The following is a 23073-nucleotide window of genomic DNA, read 5'->3' as shown; positions in this document are numbered from 1 at the left end:
TAATAATAATCCAGTCGATGAACAAACTACAGGAGGTCTGGGCTTAATTTACACAGAGGGCTCTGTTGAGGAAAAGAGAAACCAGCAAAGATTTTAGTAGTCACATGGGGCTGAAGTAACAAAACTGGAGATTTGAGGGGTCTCCAAAGCATGACCAGTTTCCCTTACATGATTTTTACTGAATTCTAAATCTGCTTTGGAGGCTACAATGTGTTTGTACATTTTTAATATCCCCTGAAGCAGGTTTCAGCCACTCAGCTCTGCCTGCCTGTACTGTCCCTTATATCATCTCCCCAAATTAATTATTAATATTTTTTCATACTTGAGTTTGTTAGTGCTTAGGCTGCAAAGTGACATGGGTTCTGAGTGGTCAGCTCCTAACCTTATTTTTTTCCTATGCCCTGTTAATTTTAGTATGCGATTTTGCAAGAACTCAGATTTCTCAGGAAGGCATAAAACAGAAATGCTTTTACTTATACTCCCTGGAACAAAGAAGATATTTTGTGCCTGTTTCCCAAGAGAGAAGAAAAGGCTAGGTAATACGCTAGAGATTTAGAGAAAAAAACAAAAGTAAAATATGCGGAGGAGAAGAAAAAAATTAAGAGCTGTATTGTCACGAATAAATGAATTGCCCATTCAATTACGAAGTTATTTTATTCTATATTAATGTACTAGTATTGACATGGATAAAAACTCATATGTTACTAATTCACAGTTGAACAAGAAAACAGGAAAGTTTTCTTCCAGTTACAAAACAAAATTGTCATAATACAAAAGTGAGAGCTTCTTAATTGTAGGGCACTGTCAGTATACTCTTTCTTAGAGTTAGCAATTTAGCTTTAGAAGTAAAAGAATTTTGGTTAGATGCTAAAGGTGTTAGCTACATTCCTACTACCACTGCAGCTGCCAGTTAAAAATCACCTAGAAAAAAAAATGGAGAGTGGATATAGCTCAAGTGGTTGAGCACCTGCTATCCATGTGTGAGGTCCTGGGTTCAATCCCAGATACCTCCTAAAAAATAAAAAAATTAAAACCACCTGAGCAATTTTTCAAAAGTTTAAAATCAAAGCAATCTTAGAATTACTAAATTTACTGTAATCTATCAGATACATATGTTCTGCTAAACAAAGGTTAACAATAATGGAAGCTTAATATCTAATGAATCCCGCTGACTAGGCCAAAATGGCCTGCTAAGGAAGAGGCAGAAACTGTAAATGCTATGCAAAGGCAACTTTATTCAATCAAATGAGTTTCAGGTTATATCAAATGATTATAACAATTGAGCAATCACAGAAAAGAAGAATAATCATAGGAACGAATGGAAGAATATATAACCACTCACCAAACTGGGGAAAAACACATCTGATCTCACACAAGGCCAGCAAGTCCCTTTGCGGCCAATCAGAGTCCCAATTGGAAAAACGGTCCCAGGCAAAGCATCCTCTCCCAGGTGAAACTTCAACTGACAGCTTGGAGACCATCCCTTTTAAGGGGTGCCAAACCTCAGAACCCTAATGAGTCTTACAACTTGTGAGGAATGATCTCATTGAAAGTAATCGAATCCATCCAGTAGGGGAGGGGGGTGGCCAGCCCTCCACAGGAGAGATGAGGTGTCTCAAGGGATCTTTGTTTTATTCTATTCAAGGTACACTGAACAGGAACAGCTTTTAGTTTTACAGGGAATACAATCAGGACATGCAAATGCCACATCTGGTAATGTGTTCCTTTTAAACATTTGTTTTTTTGGTTAATAGGTGAGGGGTTTACCTGCATAGCAGCATTACAATATTCCAAAGGACAATGGACAAGTTAGTCACTCACAACTCTAGGCTAAAACAGTAGACATTATTGATTACAAAGATTATGAACTCACGATCCTAATAATAACTTTGTTATAGTGTATCAACATAAAATTATAAACACCACTACTTTGTAATTATCTAGGTTTTTTTTTTTAAAGCATTCAAAACACTTGCTTAGTGAGCAAGCTCCTGCCTGGTAAAATGAGTCTTTCTTAGGGCTCCCCTTGGCATCAGCATAAAGCACACATTCTTTTCCCTTCCCTGAGATCTGTCTGTGGAAGATAAAGGGGGTGTGTTAAAAAAAAAAAAAAACAAGGTAGGAAGCTGTGAACTTTGCCAGACAACTGATAGGATATCTTTTTTGGAAATACAGCAGGAAAAAGAAAGAGAGAGAGAAACAAAAATAATACAAAGCAAACACATTTACTACATACCCAATATGTGCAAGGCATTATACCTAGTGCTATTAGAACTCTGGAGGCAAAGGGAAGAAAAAGATGGAAAGAGTTGGGGCTTGAAGCTTGTCTCAACATTATTCACATAAGCTTAATTATCCCATGACTACAATATTATTGTACATAGACTTCCATTCTCACAGAGCACTGAAGTCATTTCTGCTTTAGGATTTCAAAAAATTACAGGGAGAAATGATGCACCTCACAAAATTCCTCAACTTGTCCAAGAAGCCTCATTCATTATGCCAGGACAAGACCTGATTGAGAGGACACGGTGAGGCTGGAATAACAGGAACATTCTGAAGATGGGCCAGGGTATTTACTCCTGTAGGAACAGACCTGAAAAGAAACTGTAATTTCCTGAAGCCTAGCTAATAGTAAAGGCAGTTATATACCAAGAGGTAGGAGAGACATTCTAAATTCACTTCCACTTCTAATTATCACTTTGAGCAAATCACTTTAACTTGCCATTTGTCCATTTCTCCACATATAAAATGGAACCAATAATATTTTAAGAGATAGCAAGATTATAAATATTCTTTATTAAAGTGCTTTGAGCTCTCTGGAAGAAAAGTAACACTAAACCAATGAATTATTATGACTCAATACTGGGTTGGGGGACAGGTTAAAACAGTGAGAATCATTATAACTAAACCGCAGAATACAATTCACTAAACTCTTCTCCACAAATTATTATAAATGTTACATTAATGTTCTTTATTCCTCTCAAGACCAACCCCAGCATTGCTACCTTTTCTCATCATTACCAGTATCAGAATTAGAGATCAAGGAAAATACCTACTTAAACTTGCTCTACTGACTAGACATCACCACCAAAGCAGCAGACAAAAGCTAGAGCTGCTTATCTTTTGAGGAACAAGGGAGGAAGGCATCCACAATATGCACAAAATCAATAGAGTAACCAGCAATGTTTGCCTTGTTTAATTGTTCATTTTGTTTTTGACTAAGCACATTTAAATGATAAAAATATGTAACAGCCTATGACACTCTAAACCTTTCTTTTAAAGTGACTTTTAGAAATAATGTGATGCCTGGAAAAAGGTATATTTTTCATTCAGTAGTGCAATACCAAATGGAGAAACGGTTTTGTTTGAGGCATAAATTAGATTTCAAATGTAAGGCACTCCCAGGCAAGAATGTTAAAATATGAATTTCTGGGTCATCAGTTGAGATAGTTTAAAGAGCTAAATCCATAGTTATTAATATTGAGCTCTGGAAATAAAAGCATAGTATTATTTAAACATTAAAAGTCACTGTGTACAAAATTAAAAACTTCTGTGCTAAGGACTTGATCATGAAAACAATAAAGATAACCCACACAACAGGAGAAAATATTTGGAAACCACATAGCCAATGAGGGTTGAATATCCAGAATATATAAAGAAATCCTACAAGTTAACAACAAAAAGAAAAAAAAATCCAACTGAAGAGTGGGAAAAAGACTTAAGTTACATTTCTCCAAAGAAGACATACAAATGACCAAAAAGGACATGAAAATATTTTCAATATCATTAGCATTAGGGAAATGCAAATCAAACCACAATGAGATACCATTTCATACCCGCTAAAATGGCTATTAAAAAAAACAAAACAGAGAATTCCAAGTGTTTGAAAGGATATGAAGAAATAGGAACAGTCATTCATTGTTGGTAGGAATATAAAATGGTGTAGGGAGATATAACAGTTTGGCAGTTCCTCAGAAAGTCAAATACAGAATTACCATAAAATTTACCAACTCCATTTCTAGTTATATAACCAAAAAAAAATGGAAAGCAGGGACTCAACCAGGTATTTGCACACTGATTTTCACAGAAGCATTACCAATTGCGAAAAGGTAGAAGCAACCCAAGTGTCCATCAACTGATGACTGGATAAAGAAAATATGGTATATATACATAATAGAATATTATTCAGACATAAAAAGGAATGAAGTTTTGATACATGCAACAACATGGATGATACTTGAAGACATCATGTTAGTGAAATAAGCCAGAAACAAATAATAAATATTGCACAATATCACTGATATGAAATAATTAGAATAAGCAAATTCATACAGTCAGAAACTAGAACAGAGGTTACCAGGACCTGGGGGGAAGGGGAATTAGAGAATGGGGAGTTATTGCTTAAATTGTACAAAGTTTCAAAGTGGAATGTTAGAAAAGATTTAGTAATGGATGGTGATGATGGTAGCACAACACTGTAAACATAACTAACAGTATGTAAATATATATATTTGAATGCGGTTAAAAGGGGAAATTTTAGATTGCATGTATGTTGCTAGAATTGAGCTTTTTTAAAAAATCCATAGAACTATAAAACACAAACAATGAGCCTTAAAGTAAACCAGGGACTAAAATTAATACATTTAAAAAATATTCTTTCACCAATTGCAACAAAAGTATTACACTTACACAAAGTGTTAATAATAGAGTGGTATGGGAAACCGACTTTGGCCCAGTGGTTAGGGCGTCGATCTACCACATGGGAGGTCCGCGGTTCAAGCCCCGGGCCTCCTTGACCCATGTGGAGCTGGCCCATGTGCAGTGCTGATGCGTGCAAGGAGTGCCATGCCACACAGGGGTGTCCCCCGCATAGGGGAGCCCGACGCGCAAGGAGTGCACCCATAGGGAGAGCCGCCCAGCGCAAAGGAGGGAGCAGCCTGCCCAGGAATGGCGCCGCCCACACTTCCCGTGCCGCTGACAACAGACGCGGACAAAGAAACAAGACGCAGCAAAAAGACACAGAAAACAGACAATCGGGGGAGGGGAGGGGAATTAAATAAATAAAAATAAATAAATCTTTAAAAAAAAAAATTAAAAAAAATAATAGAGTGGTATATAGGAACTCTGCATTTCATGCATGATTTTTCCTTAAACCTAAAACTTCTAATTTTAAAAAGTCATTGTTTATACATCTAATTGGCAATATGAAAAGGTGAAAATTTATTATAAACTATATAGAAAATTGGAATAACAATTAAGAATCATCTCAGCAAACTTTCTGTTACTTAGTGACTGACAACTAGGTGTTAACTTACAGAGTCCTTAGCTTCTTCTCCGTTAAATATGTAGAGATAGAAGGTCAGTGTGCACAAAAATTTACAAAGAGAGGAAGAGAAAGGATATGAAATGCAACTCAGGTTACTATTTTATAAATTGGATCTCCCAATAATAGGATTTGATAAGGGGGAAGGGGGAACCCCAGGCTTCAAAGAAGATTTGTGCTATTTATATCTTCCTTGCATTATATAAATTTTCTGTGGATCCTTCGGACACATCTCGAGGTGATATAAATCAAAGAAATCTGAGTTTAAAACCCAGCTCTACAACTCACTGGCTCTGTGAGCTTAGGAAAGTTATGAAACTCTCTTATCTTCCTCACTTGTAAAACAAGATTTAATACTATCAACTTCACAAAGCTATTGTTAGGTTTAAGTGAAATAACATAGGTAAACCATTTAGAAGAGGCATAGTAAGTATTAGTACTTTCTACATGTTCACTCTATTCACTATTTTGCAAAGATAATGGATAACCAACCATAGCTGGAAGTTATCTTATATAAATTAGTTTAATATTAAAATTTTTTCAGTTATGGAAAAATTATTAAAATAGTGTTTTTGAGGAGTTTTTTTTAAAAATGGTGACATGTTCACGTTATAAGAGGAAATGAGTATGAAATAATCTCAACTATATAAAATGCTCATAGGAAAAATTATTTAAATACAGGTTTCTAAATGAAATTCCTCACAAAGTTAATGTCTATAACATTAAGGACAACTCTTGCTAAAAGGACAAAAGGACAATACAAAACAACACCAAGTACAGATTTCCATCAATGTGCAACCTAATCCCCTTCAAAGAGGGCACATTAGTTGAAGCACTGCCCATTTGAAATGTCAAGGTTTTCTAATCTTAGCTCTGGCATGTTCTCTTTTAAGGGATGAGCTTGTCTTTCACTGCTAATTGAATAAATCAATCATCACAACCAGACCAGTGGGACATATGACACTCACATGCATGACACTCCCACTGATGGCAAAGGGGAAAAACTGAGTCCTTAGAGTCCAACAACCAAAATCCAAATGGGGTTAGAACTTTCTAAAAATTCACTAGCAAAAACTGATCCAACACTTCTTTATAGGCTGGCTATATTGTTTAGAGGTTATCAAACAAAAGGTAGAATAGAAAATAAGAAAGCAGAGGAACTACATAATACAACAAGGCTTCAATTTAAACCTAGTGGTCATGTCTATTTTAAACAAAGGTTGAAACCAAATGTTAAACTTTTAAACTGGGCTTAAAGGGATTAGATACACACACACAGAATCCAAAATAATACTAATTCTCAAACACTGTCAACACTTAATTTGTTCTATTAATGAAGAGGATAATAGAGACAATGAAAGCATCATTAATTTGGGAATAGGGCACATTACAGAATATAAGGCGCTTTGAGCAGATTTACATTCTTAATTATGTTTTGCATAATCTAATATTAAAATTACTTTGCAGTATTTCCTAAGCCTCATGGTGGGAACGACTAGCAATATCCTGAGTGGCAAGTGCAGCCAGCTTGGGATGAGATCTAATGCTGGTAGCTCTTGTATATACAAAGTACCTGAACTTATTAAAGTTATACATTTCCTGTAAACTCAAAAGCAGCCCACTGAGTCATAATAAAACAATAAAGAATATAATCGGGATACTAAGCACTGTTTCTCTAAAATCAGAAACAAGGCAATTATGCCCTCTCCCTGTGTTTCTTTTTTTTTCATTATCCTGGAACACAAATGTGGACTTGAACAAATGAAAAGATACCCATTGTTCTTGGTAAGGACATCTCAACATCACCACTTGATAACAGATGGAAATGGTAAATACGTGGATAAAAATCAAAAACTATATTTCTTCTTCTCTCAATTTCCTTAAAATATACTGACCGTTTAAAGCACAAATAAAAATATTGCTAGATAGGTTTTATAGCATATGTAAAAATAAACAGCACAGAGTGAGAAGGGGCAGGGGAATGGTATTATATTGTCTTAAGGGGCTTACATTTGAGGGGTGTGAGGGTGAAATGTCGATTCTCCGTAAGTTAATGTATAAATTTAATGTACTCCCCCCAAAACTTCAATGAGCTTTAATAGTTTTATAGTCATTTTATAAAGTTCAAATATAAAAACACAAGAATAGCTAAGAATACACTGAAAAGGAAGAGCTTTGAGAGAGATTAAAACACACACACAAAAAAAGACTTTGATTAACAGTGTAGTAGCAGCACATGTACAAAGACATCTATGGAATGGAATAGAAATTCCAGAGACCTAACTACGTAGAAATCTAACATATGATAAAGATATATCTCAAATCATTGAGGCAAACATGGTCTTCTTAATAGGAATAAGTAGGAAAGTTAAAACCAGATAACAATTTGAAAAAAGACCAAGTTAGATCTATTCTGTGCACCATACAGAAGAATCAACTTAAAGTGGATCAGAGAGCCTAAATGTAAAATGTGGAATTAGAAGGGGAAAGGGGGATGAACAAATATTTAATTTAAGAAACTTATGAACACCATATTTAACTGTATAGTCTCAATTATAGGAGAAAACTGCAAATAAATCCTGAATGCTTGCTAGTTGGTTTGTCTTTTGTAGTGAAAAGTGGGAGAAGTGTATGTACAAACATGTGTATATAAATATGTATAAATATATGTATACACATATACATCTACGTACATAACCTAGCAGAGCACCCCAGGAGAAATCCACACACCTAGCTTTCACATCTTGGTCTTTAAAACCATTTCCCATTAAAAGGAACCAGGGCCCTGAGACAAATGGTTGATTTCCAGAATTGGGATAGGTTAGGTACAAGATGAGTTTGGTACATCTTGAATACCAGAAATCCAAGGAAGTATATTTTCCAATGTTTTAATTGTGTGGTTTGTTTTCTTTTTATTGAGCTTTACAGACCTTGTGCATATTTTGGTACATGTCCTTTTTCGATGTATGTGTTTTACAAAACTTTCTTCCAGGGCAGGACTGAGGTATTTTCATTCAGTTAACAGTGTCTTCCACAGAGAAGAATTTTTAATTTTTCAAATAAAGTTCCATTACCATTTAAAAAAAACAAAAGCAATGGGACATGTCACAAGTATACAGGAGCCATTTTAATTAAAGGAGCTTCCAATTGGCCAGATCTGGGACAACTTGAGCACCAAAAATAATGGACAATAATGAATTATAAACAGCTGAAAAAACAGGACTCCATGAGTCCCTACTCATGGATGGATAATGAATAAACATATAGGTAAGAAGAGGGGATGCGTGCTTACAGTAACAATTCCAAGCACCAACTGTTAATTGCAGGGGTGCTATAAATGTGAAGAAGTGCTGGCATTGGATAACCTACATTTTGTAATCATTTATACTAAAGATGGCTCAGGAAAGAAGCATCAAAGGATATTAATTCGAGGGGAAACTTTTGATGAAGAGTGGGATAGGTACATGGTCTTAAAGAGTGCTTTTAAATTGCAAAAGAGAAAACGGTAACTACACAATAGAGAAAACAAAAAATACCTTGATTATGTGATCAAAATTAATATTAACAATGAGGAACAAACAGGCATTGCATGTCTAAGAAATGATGACAATATCATTTATATAGTATTCGAGCTGGGAATGCATAACTTGAATCTAATTGTGGGGAAACATCAGAAAAACCCAAATTGAGGAACGTTCTATTTTTAAAAGGAGATGAGGACTTCTGCTTCCAAAATGGAAATGTACTTTTTCCTATTTCTCCCACTAAGTACAACTAAAAGCCCTGAGCATTACATATAAAACAAATATAAGACTGTGAAAGATGGAGAAAGGAAGGCAGACTTGGGGCCCAGGAATGACGAAGTGGTAAGTTTCCCACGTTTTCTTTTTGCCTCACATTATTGGGGCCAAAGAAGCTGGCAGTCCAGAAATGTTAATGGATACAGACAATTGAAAAAGAGAGAAAGAAAAAAACAACAAAAGCCTGCTCTCTCTAATCAAACAGAAAGTATAGGGAAGTGTCCCTAAAAATACTCAACTAATTAACAAAAAAAATAAACAACAACTAGAAAATCATCTTTTTACAAAGCCCAATGATATAGGCATCAAGCACCAATGGCTGCTAATATCACAGATAGAGAGACAACCAGAAATTATGTGCCTTCTTATAATCTTTCCAAAGTATAGACCCCAAGTCTGATTCAGTCTCTGGGTCCAGATGCCAATTTACAGGGAAGAAAGAACACAAAGAAGCATGTTGAACTTCACAATGAATACATAATCTGCAAAAGTAAATCCAAAATTTATGAAACCATAGGTCCTATGGCCCGAGTTCATCAGCAGGTAAATTATAAGGAAAATTATGTGCTTGAAACATTGAAACATTGCTAACCCGATTGAATTATATTTCTAAGTATAAAATCCACACCAGATTTCAAAGACTTAGTACAAAGAGTATACATGTGTGTGTGTGTGTATATATATATATATCTTAATTTTTATATTGATAATGTTTAAAATATCTTATTTGGGATATATTCAGTTAAATAAAATAAATTATTAACAAGGATTTCACTTTTTTTTTTTAGTTTGTGAGGCTGCTGGAATATAATATATCAGAAATGGGTTGGCTTTTACAATGGGCATTTATTATTAACTTACAAGCCTACAGTTCTGAGGATGTGAAAATGTTCAAATCAGGCTTCATCAGGCAATGCTTTTCTTCCCAAAGGCTGGCAGCTGGTGATCCTGGACTCCTCTGTCACATGGCAAGGCAAATGGTGGTGTCTGATGGTCTCCCTTCTATTCCAGGTTTCATTGCTTCGGCTTCTGGCTTCCTCTGACTCTCTCTCGCTCTCGCTCTCGCTCTCACTCTCTCTCTGCTTCCATATTCATCCAATTTATAAAGGACTCCAGTAAGAGGATTAAGACCCACCCTGGGTCATGCCTTACTAAAGAAATCTAATCAAAAGATCCCATCCACAATAGGTTTACACCCACAGGAATGGATTAGCTCTAAGGACATGAATTTTCTGGGGTCCATAAAAACATCAAATTATCACATACTTTTTACATTTTTTAATATGTTACTAGAAAATTTGAAAGTACATATGTGGCTTCCATTGTATTTCTATTCAACAATGCTGCTATAGAGTAAAAGAGGCTTAAAAGACAAATCAGCTTTTCAAAAATGAGCTACACTATAGTATCTAGAGCTATACTTGGGTGACAAAAATGTTTTTTTTTTTAAACACAAGGAAGTAATTACTACAAAGTGAGCATAGTAGTTATTAATGGGAGAGGGAAAAGACTGTGATTGGGATGGGGCATAAGTAGTAACCTTGTGTAGCTGGCAAAGTTTTATTTCTTGACTCTGGTACTTGCCTTCATTAAGCTATAAATTTGTTTTGTGTGGTTTTCTATATCTGTGCTTTATTTTACAAAAAAATTCTACAAAAGAGAAAATATTCCATTTTGGGCTTTCTGGCATAAAAGCAGATTCTTACATATATCTAAGAAAAGAAAAGCAAATGCTATTGACAGTCCTGGAAAAAATTAACCAATTTTTTAAAGCTGTTTGAAGGGGGGAGTAGATGTGGCTCAAGGAGTTGAGCACCCACCTCTCACATGGGAGGTCCCAGGTTGGGTTCCCGTTACCTCCTAAAGAAAACAGGCAGATGAGTGCAAACGTGCAAAAACAATGAGCAAACAGACGAGGGAGTCATGGGGGGGGGGGAGGGTTATTAAAAAAAAAAAGAACTGTTTTTTAAAAAAGAAACTACTTGAAGCCTCTTTCAAATAACCATAAAATTTACCTCCTCTTATGTACTTTAAAAATCAAATTGAAGATGGGAAGCAGATGTGGCTCAGATAACTGAGTTCCCACCTACTACCTGGGAGGTCTGGGTTCGGTTCCATTGCCTTCTAGGAAGAGAAGATCAGCACACAACAAACGGACACAGCAAATACAAACAATGAGGAGGTAGGAAGAAATAAATAAAATATATCTTTAAAAATAAAAAAATCAAATTGATGATATAAATCTGACACTTTAAAAAATCTTGCCTTACTAAATAATTCAGACAACACAAGTTGAACATTGCTATAATTTGTATGTCAAAAAAACAGAAGATTTTATAAAATTTAATGAGGCATGTTATATCTTCTTAGTCTATTAAATTACAGCATCCTTTTTTGTAATTAAAATTTTTCCACTAAATTATATGATTTTGAATGACCAAACAGGATTTCCTCAACGTGGAGAAAATTAACCTACTTATTTTAATAGAGATTAATGCTGTTGAGTACTTATCAAATAAATGAAACAGCCCATGCCCGTTTTTCCTTTTTAAGAAAAAGATAAATATTGGCATGTAGCTGACAAATATTTTCTTAGCAAAAGCAGAAAATTTCAGATTCTACCTCAAACTTCAATAATGTCTTAAAACATTAAGTAAGGGTAATGTTACATACCAAAGGCAAAATTTTGAAAGACAAAATTAATACATCTCAAACATTAGTCCTCCAACTTTGACATATCATAGTCCCCTGGTTTATTTATTAAAAATATAAATGCTCAGATCATATTCAAAATCATTTAAATTACAGTTTACAGAGGTAGTCAGGGCATCTATACTCCCAAACCCTCCCCTGCCAGCTCTCTATGGAATGTTAATTGCCCCAAGACAGCAAACAAGAAGGGCATGAATTGACTTCTACTTGGCAAACACCTCATAAACCTGTGGCTCAGAATAAGAGCACAAGAGAAAGGGAGGGGCAAGCAAAAACATTTTCTCTGTGTAGAATGGTACTTCTAAATATGTGAGATTTGATAGACACAGATTTTTCAGCTGATAAATAATTTAATTGAGCACATTCTAGGTATATGATTCCATCCCTAAAATATTACAAGGCATAAATCTTTAAGAAACTTCCCATCTAACAGAACTGGCTTTATCTACCTATATAGATAAGTACGGCTCCTACTTCTATTCCTCTTCTCTAATTGTAATCTCCTCTCTCTTCAGGATTTTCAGAATCTTACTCCCAATATACCAGCTCTTTACTAGCCCTTCCTAACCTCTTATTCCTTCTCTACTCATTCCCTATCCCAGTCTGGGATAACCTACCACAGACACCTACTCTCACTAGCATCCCCAATTACCTTCTACATTAGCTCAGCAAAACGCCAACTCTGGGTTCATGATATCTGCTTCTATATGTAACAGGATACGAGAGACAATCTACGATACAGATTGGTCCTATTATTCCTTGTCAATACTTTATGGTAATCCTTTTTAATGGTAGTAGTTTCTAAATCTGGTTATATCTTCACTCCAGTACTCCTTTATCTTTTTGCTCAAATTTTTAAAAGGACACGTATTAGCTCTTTTTCTGATTATAAAAGTAATCCATGCTCAAAGCAAACCACTTGAAAACCACAGAAAAACAGAAAAATGGCATTGGTTCCTGAATTCCTACTACTTAAACATAATCACCATTAATGTGAGCAGTGCTGAATTAATAAGGTCACTAGAGTCATTCCTGTCTGTCTCCATTTCTATGTATATATGAATATAAAAAAAAAACTTTTTAACAAACTGCTACCAAAACATACATACTGCATTTTTCTTTCCTACTTTTATCCATCCTACACATTTTATCTGTTCCTCTCCCTGTCTAATTCCCTTGATGTTTTACATCCACTCCTTCAAAAGCCAGTAACAGGTTGCTTTTCCTGACTTTAAACTGGTACCTCTTAAGCCATACAAACAAAGTGTAAGGTCCTCAGGATCCCACAGAGGAAACTGCCATCTGCTGCCGGCCTCCCTTTTCATCCTGATCTCCACCACGACCTCTCTGGCATTTTATACTCCAGGAACTGTCCCCCCGATACTGGGATATGCCTCTCCTCCATGCCTTGGCTCTTGCTGTTCCTTCTTTCTGAAATAAGTACTCCCTATTCTTCATCTAGCTAACTCCTAGTCATTTTTTTTTAACTAATTTTAAAATTAACCAGCATCACCCTCCAGAAAGAGTTCCTGATTCCCACCCCAGGCTGAATTAGTGCACACCTCTGATCACCGTGACAGCCTGGGCATCTGTGACTGGACTTAGCAGATGGTTTCCTGGTCACTCGTGTATGTGGATGTATATGTTACCACTAGTCTGTGAGCTTCAGGGCAGGAGCCACATCTGATTCATCCCTGGATCCTCAACACAATGGTAAGTACAAAGAGGACAAGCAAAGACTGTTCAATTTTTTTCTATAAGACTACTCATTCTTCAGTTTTCAGTAGCATAGCAGAATTTGTTTACCCTTGGTAATTTCTTTGTACTTTTCTAGCACTTATTGTGCTTCAATCACTTACTGAGGTTGTAATTTCTCCCACTGACTTTTAGTGTTTTGTTTCTTTAAAAAAAAAAGTAAAGCTCTCCATATTATTTCTCTAGGCTGCTGTCCAAGGAGGGGAAAAAATTAGGTCAAAACTCACTGGAGATTAATTTTACATCAAGAAATATTTGGGGGAAACGGACTTGGCCCAGTGGTTAGGGCATCCGTCTACCACATGGGAGGTCCTAGGTTCAAACCCCGGGCCCCTTGACCCGTGTGGAGCTGGCCCATGCGCAGTGCTGATGCGCGCAAGGAGTGCCCTGCCACACAGGGGTGTCCCCGCGTAGGGGAGCCCCACGCGCAAGGAGTGCGCCCCATAAGGAGAGCCGCCCAGCACGAAAGAAAGTGCAGCCTGCCTAAGAATAGCCCCACCCACACAGAGAGTTGACACAACAAGATGATGCAACAAAAAGAAACACAGATTCCTGTGCCGCTGACAACAACAGAAGTGGACAAAGAAGAAGATGCAGCAAATAGACACTGAGAACAGACAACTGGGGGGGTGAGGAAGGGAAGAGGAGAGAAATAAATAATTAAATAAATCCTTAAAAAAAAAATATTTGGGAGCACCGACTTTGTGCTAGCAAATCATTTGTTAGCTTAACACTGGCATTGGGCTATTACCTACCACTATGAAGTGGGACTCACATTAGAAGGGAGAATAGCTGTTCATTTTTAACAACATTCTTCTCTAATTATGAAATTAATAAGACTATTTTTAAAAATTTCAATACAAAAAAATATACACAGAAACCTAAAATTAACCATTATTTAACCATCCAGAAAGAACTCATTATTATTTATATTCTGTCGTGTTCTGTGCTTATAATTTTATACATTCATGTATACAATGTATAATTGTACACATTCTAGTACACCATTTAAAATTAATATCAAATCACAGATATTCCAGTGTTATCATATATATTTTCTAAAACACAAACCTAATACCTGTGTAATATTCTCTTGTAACCACTCCAATATTGGTGTAAATTTAGATGGTTTCCCAGTTCTCATTATAAGTAAAACTGCAATAAACTTTTTTATGCATAAATTTTTATCTAATTCTCTACTTCCTTACAAGAGATTTCAAACAGAATTATTAGAAAATATAAACTTCTTTTATGTCTCAAAACATACTGCTAAAATTATTTCCCCTAAAGTTATATCAATTTCACATTCCTACTATCTTTGTAATGAGATTACCTCTTAAACCATATGTTCAATACTGAACATTATTTTCTCATTTATATTTGTCAATTGGATAGGGAAAATGTATTTCTCTTTAAATACATTATCTTACTCTGTATTCTTCTGAAAACTATATGACAATAACATGTAATCTCATAATTAATTGCCATCTCTATTCTTAACATCCACACTTTAGGATGGGCACTATCCTAGGTAGGTACTCCTGTGTCCTTCCCAGCAATGGGAAAAATAATCTACATCTACTAGGGCTTGATAAATGTGTTGAGAGATTATGTGAATATTAATAGTGATAAAGGTTGGCAGAGCCATAGTTTTCAGGCTGGTGGATTATTTTTCTTTTTCTAAGTTGTGTTTTTATTTGTTTTAAATCACACATATCAATCCACTCCATGAGGCCAATGCTCTGGAGGCAGCATGGTGTGGCGGTTATCCTGGCAGCAACACTTACTACCTACCTGATCTTGGGCAGGTAACATAATCTTATCTGTAAAATCGGGGATACTAGTACTAACTGTATGTGGTTGTTGTGACAACTAAATAATGTGTAAAGTGCTTGGAGCAGTATCTGGTACATAGTGCCACCAACTGCTTCTTTTTCTTCTTCCTCTTCCTCTTCTTCCTCTTTCTTCAAAATAAAAGCCAACATGGAAACGGCTTTGGCTCAGACCTACCACATGGGAGGTCCAAGGTTCAAACCCAGGGCCTCCTGACCCATGTGATGAGCTGGCCCACGCACAGTGCTGATGTACACAAGGAGTACTGGGCCACGCAGGGGTGTCCCCCAAGTAGGGGAGTCCCACCCACAAGGAGTGTGTCCTATAAGGAGAGCCTCCCAGCACACAAAAAAGTGCAGCTTGCCCAGAGTGGCACTGCACAAACAGAGAACTGACGCAGCAAGATGCAACAACAAAAAGAGACAGAGCAACAAACAGAGCACAAACAGAGAACTGACGCAGCAAGACACTGCAACAAAAAGATACAGAGATTGCCAGTACCGCTGACAAGAATACAAGCAGACACAGAAGAACACAGTGAATAGACACAGAGAGCAGACAACAGGGGGAGGGGGGGAGGGTTGCACAGGGGAAAGGGAGAGAAACAAATAAAAAATAAATCTTAAAAAAAAAAAAAAGTGAGCCCAGAACATGTTTTTAAAAATAAATAAAAATAAATAAAAGTCAACAATGTGTCTTTAGGTATCCTAAAGTCTATCTGAAAGAAGTTGTTGAGTTACATGGGGAAACTAGTTCTGCCTTAAAGAGATGTTGACTACACTCTTATGCCAGAGTAATTCATAGTACCTAAATATCTTATCTATGGAACCATTTTAGCAGGATGTACCTGCTTGTTTAGAATTGCTTATGGTTAACAAAACTGGTAACTTTGAATTTATGGGATATAGCTGCTTGGAAAAAATTAATTGTATCATCTCAGAATATGAAACAGAAATGCTTCCTAATGGAAACAGCTCCCTCTGTGTCAGTAACATACCACAGGTATCACTTAAGAGACTTTGTACCTTAACTCTAGACCAGAGCATGTTAATGCAGGCAGACAGGACCTGGGGAGAAGGGATGGCCATTTTAGACTTTGCCCTATTTAGGACTATTTGTAGCTGTGAGCATCATTAGTAAATATTGCTGCTGGGTAGGATCTGTTTCTTGTGATCTTATTTAACGATCTAATCCTCTCAGTTATCTCAGAGATCTCCTCTTACAGCTTATTTCATGAAATGTGTTTTTGCATTACTTCTGATACTTCTACATTTCTTCTTTATTTTCTTCCTGTGATCAAATTCTTAGGACACTCACAATTCCCTGTACAAAGTTCATGAATGAATGTTAAATTTATACCTACTTTACAGATATTCTAATTAGTACCATACAAATATGTTTTAAAAATGCCAATTTAAAATAAATCTTATGCTTCTTGAGTAACCTAAGAACACATTTTAAAGGAGGAATTTTTATACTATAATTACACATTCTTATAAGACTAAGTAAACTATATTTAAAAAGAAAAAGGCTAAAAAATATGGGGATAAGCTTGGTAATTATCATGCTTTTATTCCATTTCAATGAAACAACCTTACTAGATAAAAAAAAAAAAAGAATTAGCAATGTAAGCCTTAGTTAAACATTGTTTTACTAATTGAAGGAATGAGTACTTGGGAATTTATTCTATCCCTGCAGCATGTGTTTAACTCCCATCATTTTAAAGATAATTATATGTAACCTTACAATTATAGTCAAGGAAATGCATTAATGAAGAGTAATCACAGTTACTTCATCTAGGCATATTAATTGATATGTTCTGTGACTGATGAATTTTAAGATATGCAATTTTGAGAGCTTGCAGTTACAAATGTAGAACAGAGGTCAGTAAACTTTTTTGGTAAAGGGCCAAATAGTAAATATTTTAGGCTCTGTGGATTACATAGTTTCTAATGCAACTTCTCAATTCTCTATTACAGTGCAAAAGCAATCATACAAAATAAGGAAGTAAGAGGCTGTGGTCCAATAATATGTTATTTACAGAACTAGGCAATGGAATAGATATGGCCCTCAGGTGGTAGTATGCCAACACACGAAGTTTGGAGTAGAACATCTCCATCTCTACTTATTCACTTATTTAATGGTAATGCCTCAAGCATACAGTACCAGTGATAAGACCTAGTCCCATCCTCAAAAAAGTAACAAAAAACTCCAGCACAAACTGAACACTGAGTAGTTGAAATAAAATTAGGGTTTAGATAATTGGAAAGGGAGCTGAGGAAACAGGGAGCTTCCATGTTGAGAAAACCATGTGAAAAAAAATTAAGGAGTCAGGAAGATACCCAATGTCTTGAGGACAAGAAGTGGGTATCCTTAATAAGCAAGAAAAGGAGAAGGTGGGAGAAGTTTTAGGGGTTATATTTACAAAGTATAGGTTTCATGATGAAGGTATTTGAGCAAAGGGTTTTACTGGAAACTGCATACTCTTATTGAATATATTGGAAAATGTATATAATCAGGAAAATGTATACTGCAGGAGTTCATATATATGTATTTATGTGTGTGGTATATATATAATTATATAATATATACAAATACCTATATATTATGTGAAAGTAGGAATCTCAATGCAAGTAGTTAATGAATTCATGCTAAGAAGTAGTGACAGCCTCTTCTGTCACTTTTCTGAGCGTATGGCTGGCACTGGGGTTGGTATATGCTCAGGAGACTTGAATCTCTGGTCAGTCAATGTGCCATCTGGGCTCTGAGCCTCAGCAGAGTTGCAACACCTACTCTCAGTTCATTGGACTTACCCAGGTTAACCAACAAGGAGTTAAGGATGGTCAACCATCACACCAAGGAACTGAGAGAGTCTACAACCGCAAGCAGGAAAATCCCATCCATCAGCCATGTGGGTCTAAGTCCCCTCTCAATTTAGAGGTGGAGTGGGCATCACCATCCCAGGGTCCTCAGGATGGAGGAATAAAATATGGATTAGAGTGGACTTACTGGTACTCTACTATAGAATTACTATGACTCTAGCAAAGGAAGAAATTATATCACTGATGTGGAGGCAGTGGCCATGGGAGTTGCTGAAGGCAGGGAGAGGGAAAAAGAGGTGTGATATTGGGGCATTTTCAGGACTTGAAGTTGTCCTCAATGTTATTGCAAGGACAGATGTAGGACATTATATATCCTGCCATAACCCACTGAATGGACTGTAAGAGTGTAAACTACAATGTAAACTATAATCCATGCTGTGCAGCAGTGCTCCAAAATGTACTCACCAAATGCAATGAATGTATCGCACTAATGAAAGAACTTGTTGATATGGGAGGAGTGGGGGGTGTGGGGAGTGGGGTATATGGGAACCTCTTATATTTTTTTAATGCAACATTTTGTCTGATCTATGTATCTTTTAAAGGAAAGATAATAAAAAATGGGGAAAAAAAGTAGTGACAGCGCAGGCTATAGGGAAAGAGAAAGTAGAGATGGAACTCAAGACAAGGAATAATGGAGCTGAACAGGGAATAAAAGGACAGAATAAAGGACACAAGGTGAAGCAATCAGCCTTAGAAAGAATGAAATATTTGCTTTTTCTGAGAAAGAAGTAGAGTGAAAAACACGGAAAAGTTTTAAAGTGATCATGAACATACATCAAAAGGTTTGAGAGAATGCAGGATTGATGAGAGTTTGGTTAGATACCCAGATCTCTGTGGAATAGGGAACAAGGTCATTTTCAAAACCCTAGAGACCTATAAATGATTAGGTAGTCAATAAAAGCCAAATTAAAAGATGGTTGTTAGATTTGGCTTAGCTCTGTACAGAGTAGCACTGTCCAGTAAAATTTTCTGTACCTATGGAAAGATTTACACATCAGCACTGTCCAGGATTCAATCAGCAGAGTTTGGTGGATTTCTTTAGGGTCTTTAAATAGCCAAGTAAAGGTTTTCATACATGCCTACTTATATTAAATCATACCTCAAATAATGCTTACCATAGTATGTCATTTTAAATACTTTACTATGATTGTCTTGCACTATTTTATTGAATATGCTTATGGAATTTTTCAAAGCATTTTGAAGTATTAAAGTTACATAAGTGTAAGCATTCAGGTGTAAGCATGCATACTTGCTTCTCTGTAGAATAAGCCAGGGCTACTCACCTGAACCCAACAGGATTAAGGTGAAATTAGCAATCAAAGATGAAAGTCAGGGCCATTGATGACACCTGTGGTTGAAGAAATGGTTTCTATAAAGGTGACAGTTCCACTGTCATTTATTTCCCTTGTCTCCAGTCAATGCACTGATATCACTGTAGTGATACGACTAGCTATCAGAATCTAAGGCAGTGCTCTTAAGATAGGTGTGTAGATTAATGGCTCTTAATTGCATAAGATACTTGAAAGCAATTTCTATCCATAAGGTTGGGTGAGGACTGATCATATTAACTAATAAGATTACACTGAATGAGGTGCATAATTAAAGAGATTTTTATCAAGCAAGATACCATAGCTAAGTTAATTTATATCTGAGTCTCTCTTTAGTGAGAGGAAAATTCTGAATCATGGCTAGAATTCACCCCTAACTTTTTTAGATGAAATATGTTTCATCATATTTTATATACCTTCAGAGACTGAAATTCTATACTGCCTTATGACGTTCTGTTCTAAAATTATCATTAAGAAATATTCCTTACATGAATGAACTTGAAAACATGTTGAGTGAAAGAAATCAAACACAAAGTGACAGATATTACATGATTCCACTTATATGAAATAACTAGAATTCAGAGACAGAAAATAGAGTACAGGTGATGGCAGTGGTTGGAGAAGAGGAAGTTAATGTCTAATGGATGTGAGGTTTCTGTTTGGAGTGATAGGAAAGTTCTGGTGATGGATGGTGGTGAGGGTACAGTATTGTGAATATGATTAATCCTGTTGAATTGCATGCTTGGAAGGGGTTGCAATGGGAAATTTCATGTTGTATGCATGTTTCCATAACGAAAAAAAGAAAATAGAGAGAGAGAAAGGGAGAGAAGGAGAAAGGGAGACTAAAGAGACAATGACAATTAAATATTATACGTGATCCTAGAATGGAGGAGAAAACGCCAAAAAAAAAAACCAAACCATATGGCTCATATGAAGAAACTGGAATACAGTCTGTGAGCTTTCTATCAATGTTACATTTCTTAACTTGATAACTGTTCTTAAGGTGGTTACATAAGTGAACATCCTTGTTCTTAGGAAATCTACATGGAAGTCTTAAGTATTTAAGGACCACGATTTATTCAACCTATTCTCAAATGCTTAGAAAATAGATGGACAGATGCGTAGATGGGTAAATAGATGGAATAATATGGCAAATGAGGCAAAATATTAAAAGATGGTAGATATGGGTATCTGGGTGGAGAGTAAGCTGGAGTTCTCTGTATGAGTTTTATATTATTTTTGCAACTGTCCTGTAAATTTGAAATTATTACAAAATTACTTTTTTAAAAGGAAAAAGGAGAAGAAAGCATTCCTTGTGTCTCATCAAATTCTCACTATATTATTTAACCTATTATCTTAATTAATTTCTTTAATTTTGGCAAATGAAGATATTATACTATATTCTTTTGTGTTGCAATCCTTTATATGCCTTGAGAAGACAGCATCCTTATTTTTAATGCAATTTTACTGATATATAAATATTCACATACCATACAACCTACCCAAAGTTTACATTCAGTACCTTTTCATATAATCACAGAGTTGTGCATTCATCACCACCACCAATTTTAGAACTATTTCATTACTCCAAAAAGTCCCAAAACCCTTAAGAACTACCTTTAATCTCTCCATCCATCCCCAGCCCTACATAACTACTAATCTATTTCTGTCTCTACTGATTTATTATATTACTGCTACCTATAGTTTACTGCCTACATTTGGTGTATTTTTCTCATAAACCACCCTTTTATTAACACCATGTATTAGTACTGTTCATTTGTTACAGTTCATGAGAGAATGTTCTCATGTTTGAACTGTTAACTATGTCCATCATCCACCACAGGGTTCTCTATGTTATATACAGTCCCATGCCTTTTACAATCCATCCAAAGTATACACTCAGTGCCCCTCAGTTTCATCACAGAGTTGTGCCGAAGGCACCATTCTCATTTGAACATTGAACCATTGGTTTGAAAATAGCTTTTCAGAGCATAGGTATCAGTGGGTCAGCTAGCAATGCTGCTACGAACACCTGGAGCAGTTCCTCAAACAAAGTAAGTGCTCACCAAATGATGTTCTCTTTAAATCATCTGGAAGGTGATTCGTGTGAGGGTCTGAGAAGGCACATATGCCATACCACTACCTTCCAGCTCTTGTGTGCACACCTTCCCTGATAACTTAGCCTTCATTGGATGCCAAACCATTTCTTTTCCAGTAGGCAGTAGTTCTGCTATTGGACTCTTTATAAATTTCAAAACAGATCCTGTGCAAAAAAATAATCATAAGCCATACATCTGGAGTGCCCAATTCCCCAAAGGAGCCAAAAATTAGCTCTTGTAATGTCTGTCAGCTTTAACTTGGATAGTAAGGCTGATGCTGACTACAAGGGAAATAAATACGCCAGGAAGGGCAAAGCATTAGAAGCAACAGAAAATAAGCCAAAAAAGGTTTCTTCCAAAGGACAGTGCAAATGTTAATCACAGCTGCAACATCATACCATCACAGGCAACAGCTCTGACAAATCAGAAGATAAAAGGGAAGTTAAAAGCCATCAGCACCAGTCAACCACCAAGCTCAGAAAGCAGCCAGTTTCTGCTCAGATCTGGCACAACAGCCCTGCCACCTGAATCAGCCACTTCTCCCTCCAAGAGCACAAATGGAGCTCCTGGTACTGTTTGTGAATCAGAAGAAGAAAATTACCTTCCTGTTCACTATGCCAAGTGGCTGTGAACTCCCTGTCACAGCTTGTCACACAAGGTGATGGCTGAAGCTTGTAATGGGGCTGGTCCAACTAAGTCCTATCCTAGACTGGGATCAAGATCAGAGATGCAGAATGGCAATGAGGGATCAGGACTACAGAACAAGACATTTTATTGTGAAATCTGTGATGTTCATATTAATTCAGAAATTCAACTCAGCACATTTCTAGCCGAAGACATAAGGATCAAGTTGAAGGGAAATCACTGAAGTTGAAATATAGCCCTTACAACAAACTCCAGCAGGGCCCAAGTATTTTAGCAATTAAAACTTGCATTCCAGAAAAATATGATGAAGCCTTTGGCCCCACTTCCTGTCTTCACCCTTGACAGCAGCCACAACAGCATCCTCTGTGCTATCACTTCCACCCCAGTTATCTATCTCACTCTTCCAGGCTCCAGTGGTACCTCCAGTTCCCCTGAGCCCAGGCATGGGCCCACCCAGGTCACTCATGCCTCCATCCTCTTCACTCCATACTAATGTCTGCAAGCTCCAAGACAGTGTGAGGCCAGTAGGAAAGCTGAGATGGAAAGCCAAAAAGATTCAGCAATTTAAGCATTTTGCATTGCAGTGGCCCCACCTACCCACAAAATGTAGCATAGCAGCCTTCCCTCCAACTCCAAAGAAGAAAACAAATCACTAGATTCAAGAACCCATAAATCAAGAATTATAGGACCACT

At 36.4% G+C, this 23073-nt stretch overlaps 1 protein-coding gene and 1 pseudogene across 1 annotated transcript in view; one reads left to right on the top strand and one right to left on the bottom strand.

Annotated features, from left to right (window-relative positions):
- AVEN (apoptosis and caspase activation inhibitor) overlaps positions 1–23073 on the bottom strand; it is a 197402-nt gene that overhangs the window by 70863 nt on the left and 103466 nt on the right. The window lies entirely within an intron of this gene.
- Positions 21765–22873, top strand: LOC139438177 (zinc finger protein 385B pseudogene; annotated as a pseudogene).

This window comes from Dasypus novemcinctus, chromosome 3 (assembly GCF_030445035.2).
Source record: "Dasypus novemcinctus isolate mDasNov1 chromosome 3, mDasNov1.1.hap2, whole genome shotgun sequence".
NCBI lineage: Eukaryota > Metazoa > Chordata > Mammalia > Cingulata > Dasypodidae > Dasypus > Dasypus novemcinctus.
The sequence above is the reverse complement of the archived record's forward strand: the minus strand, read 5'-3'. Positions and strand labels throughout refer to the sequence as shown.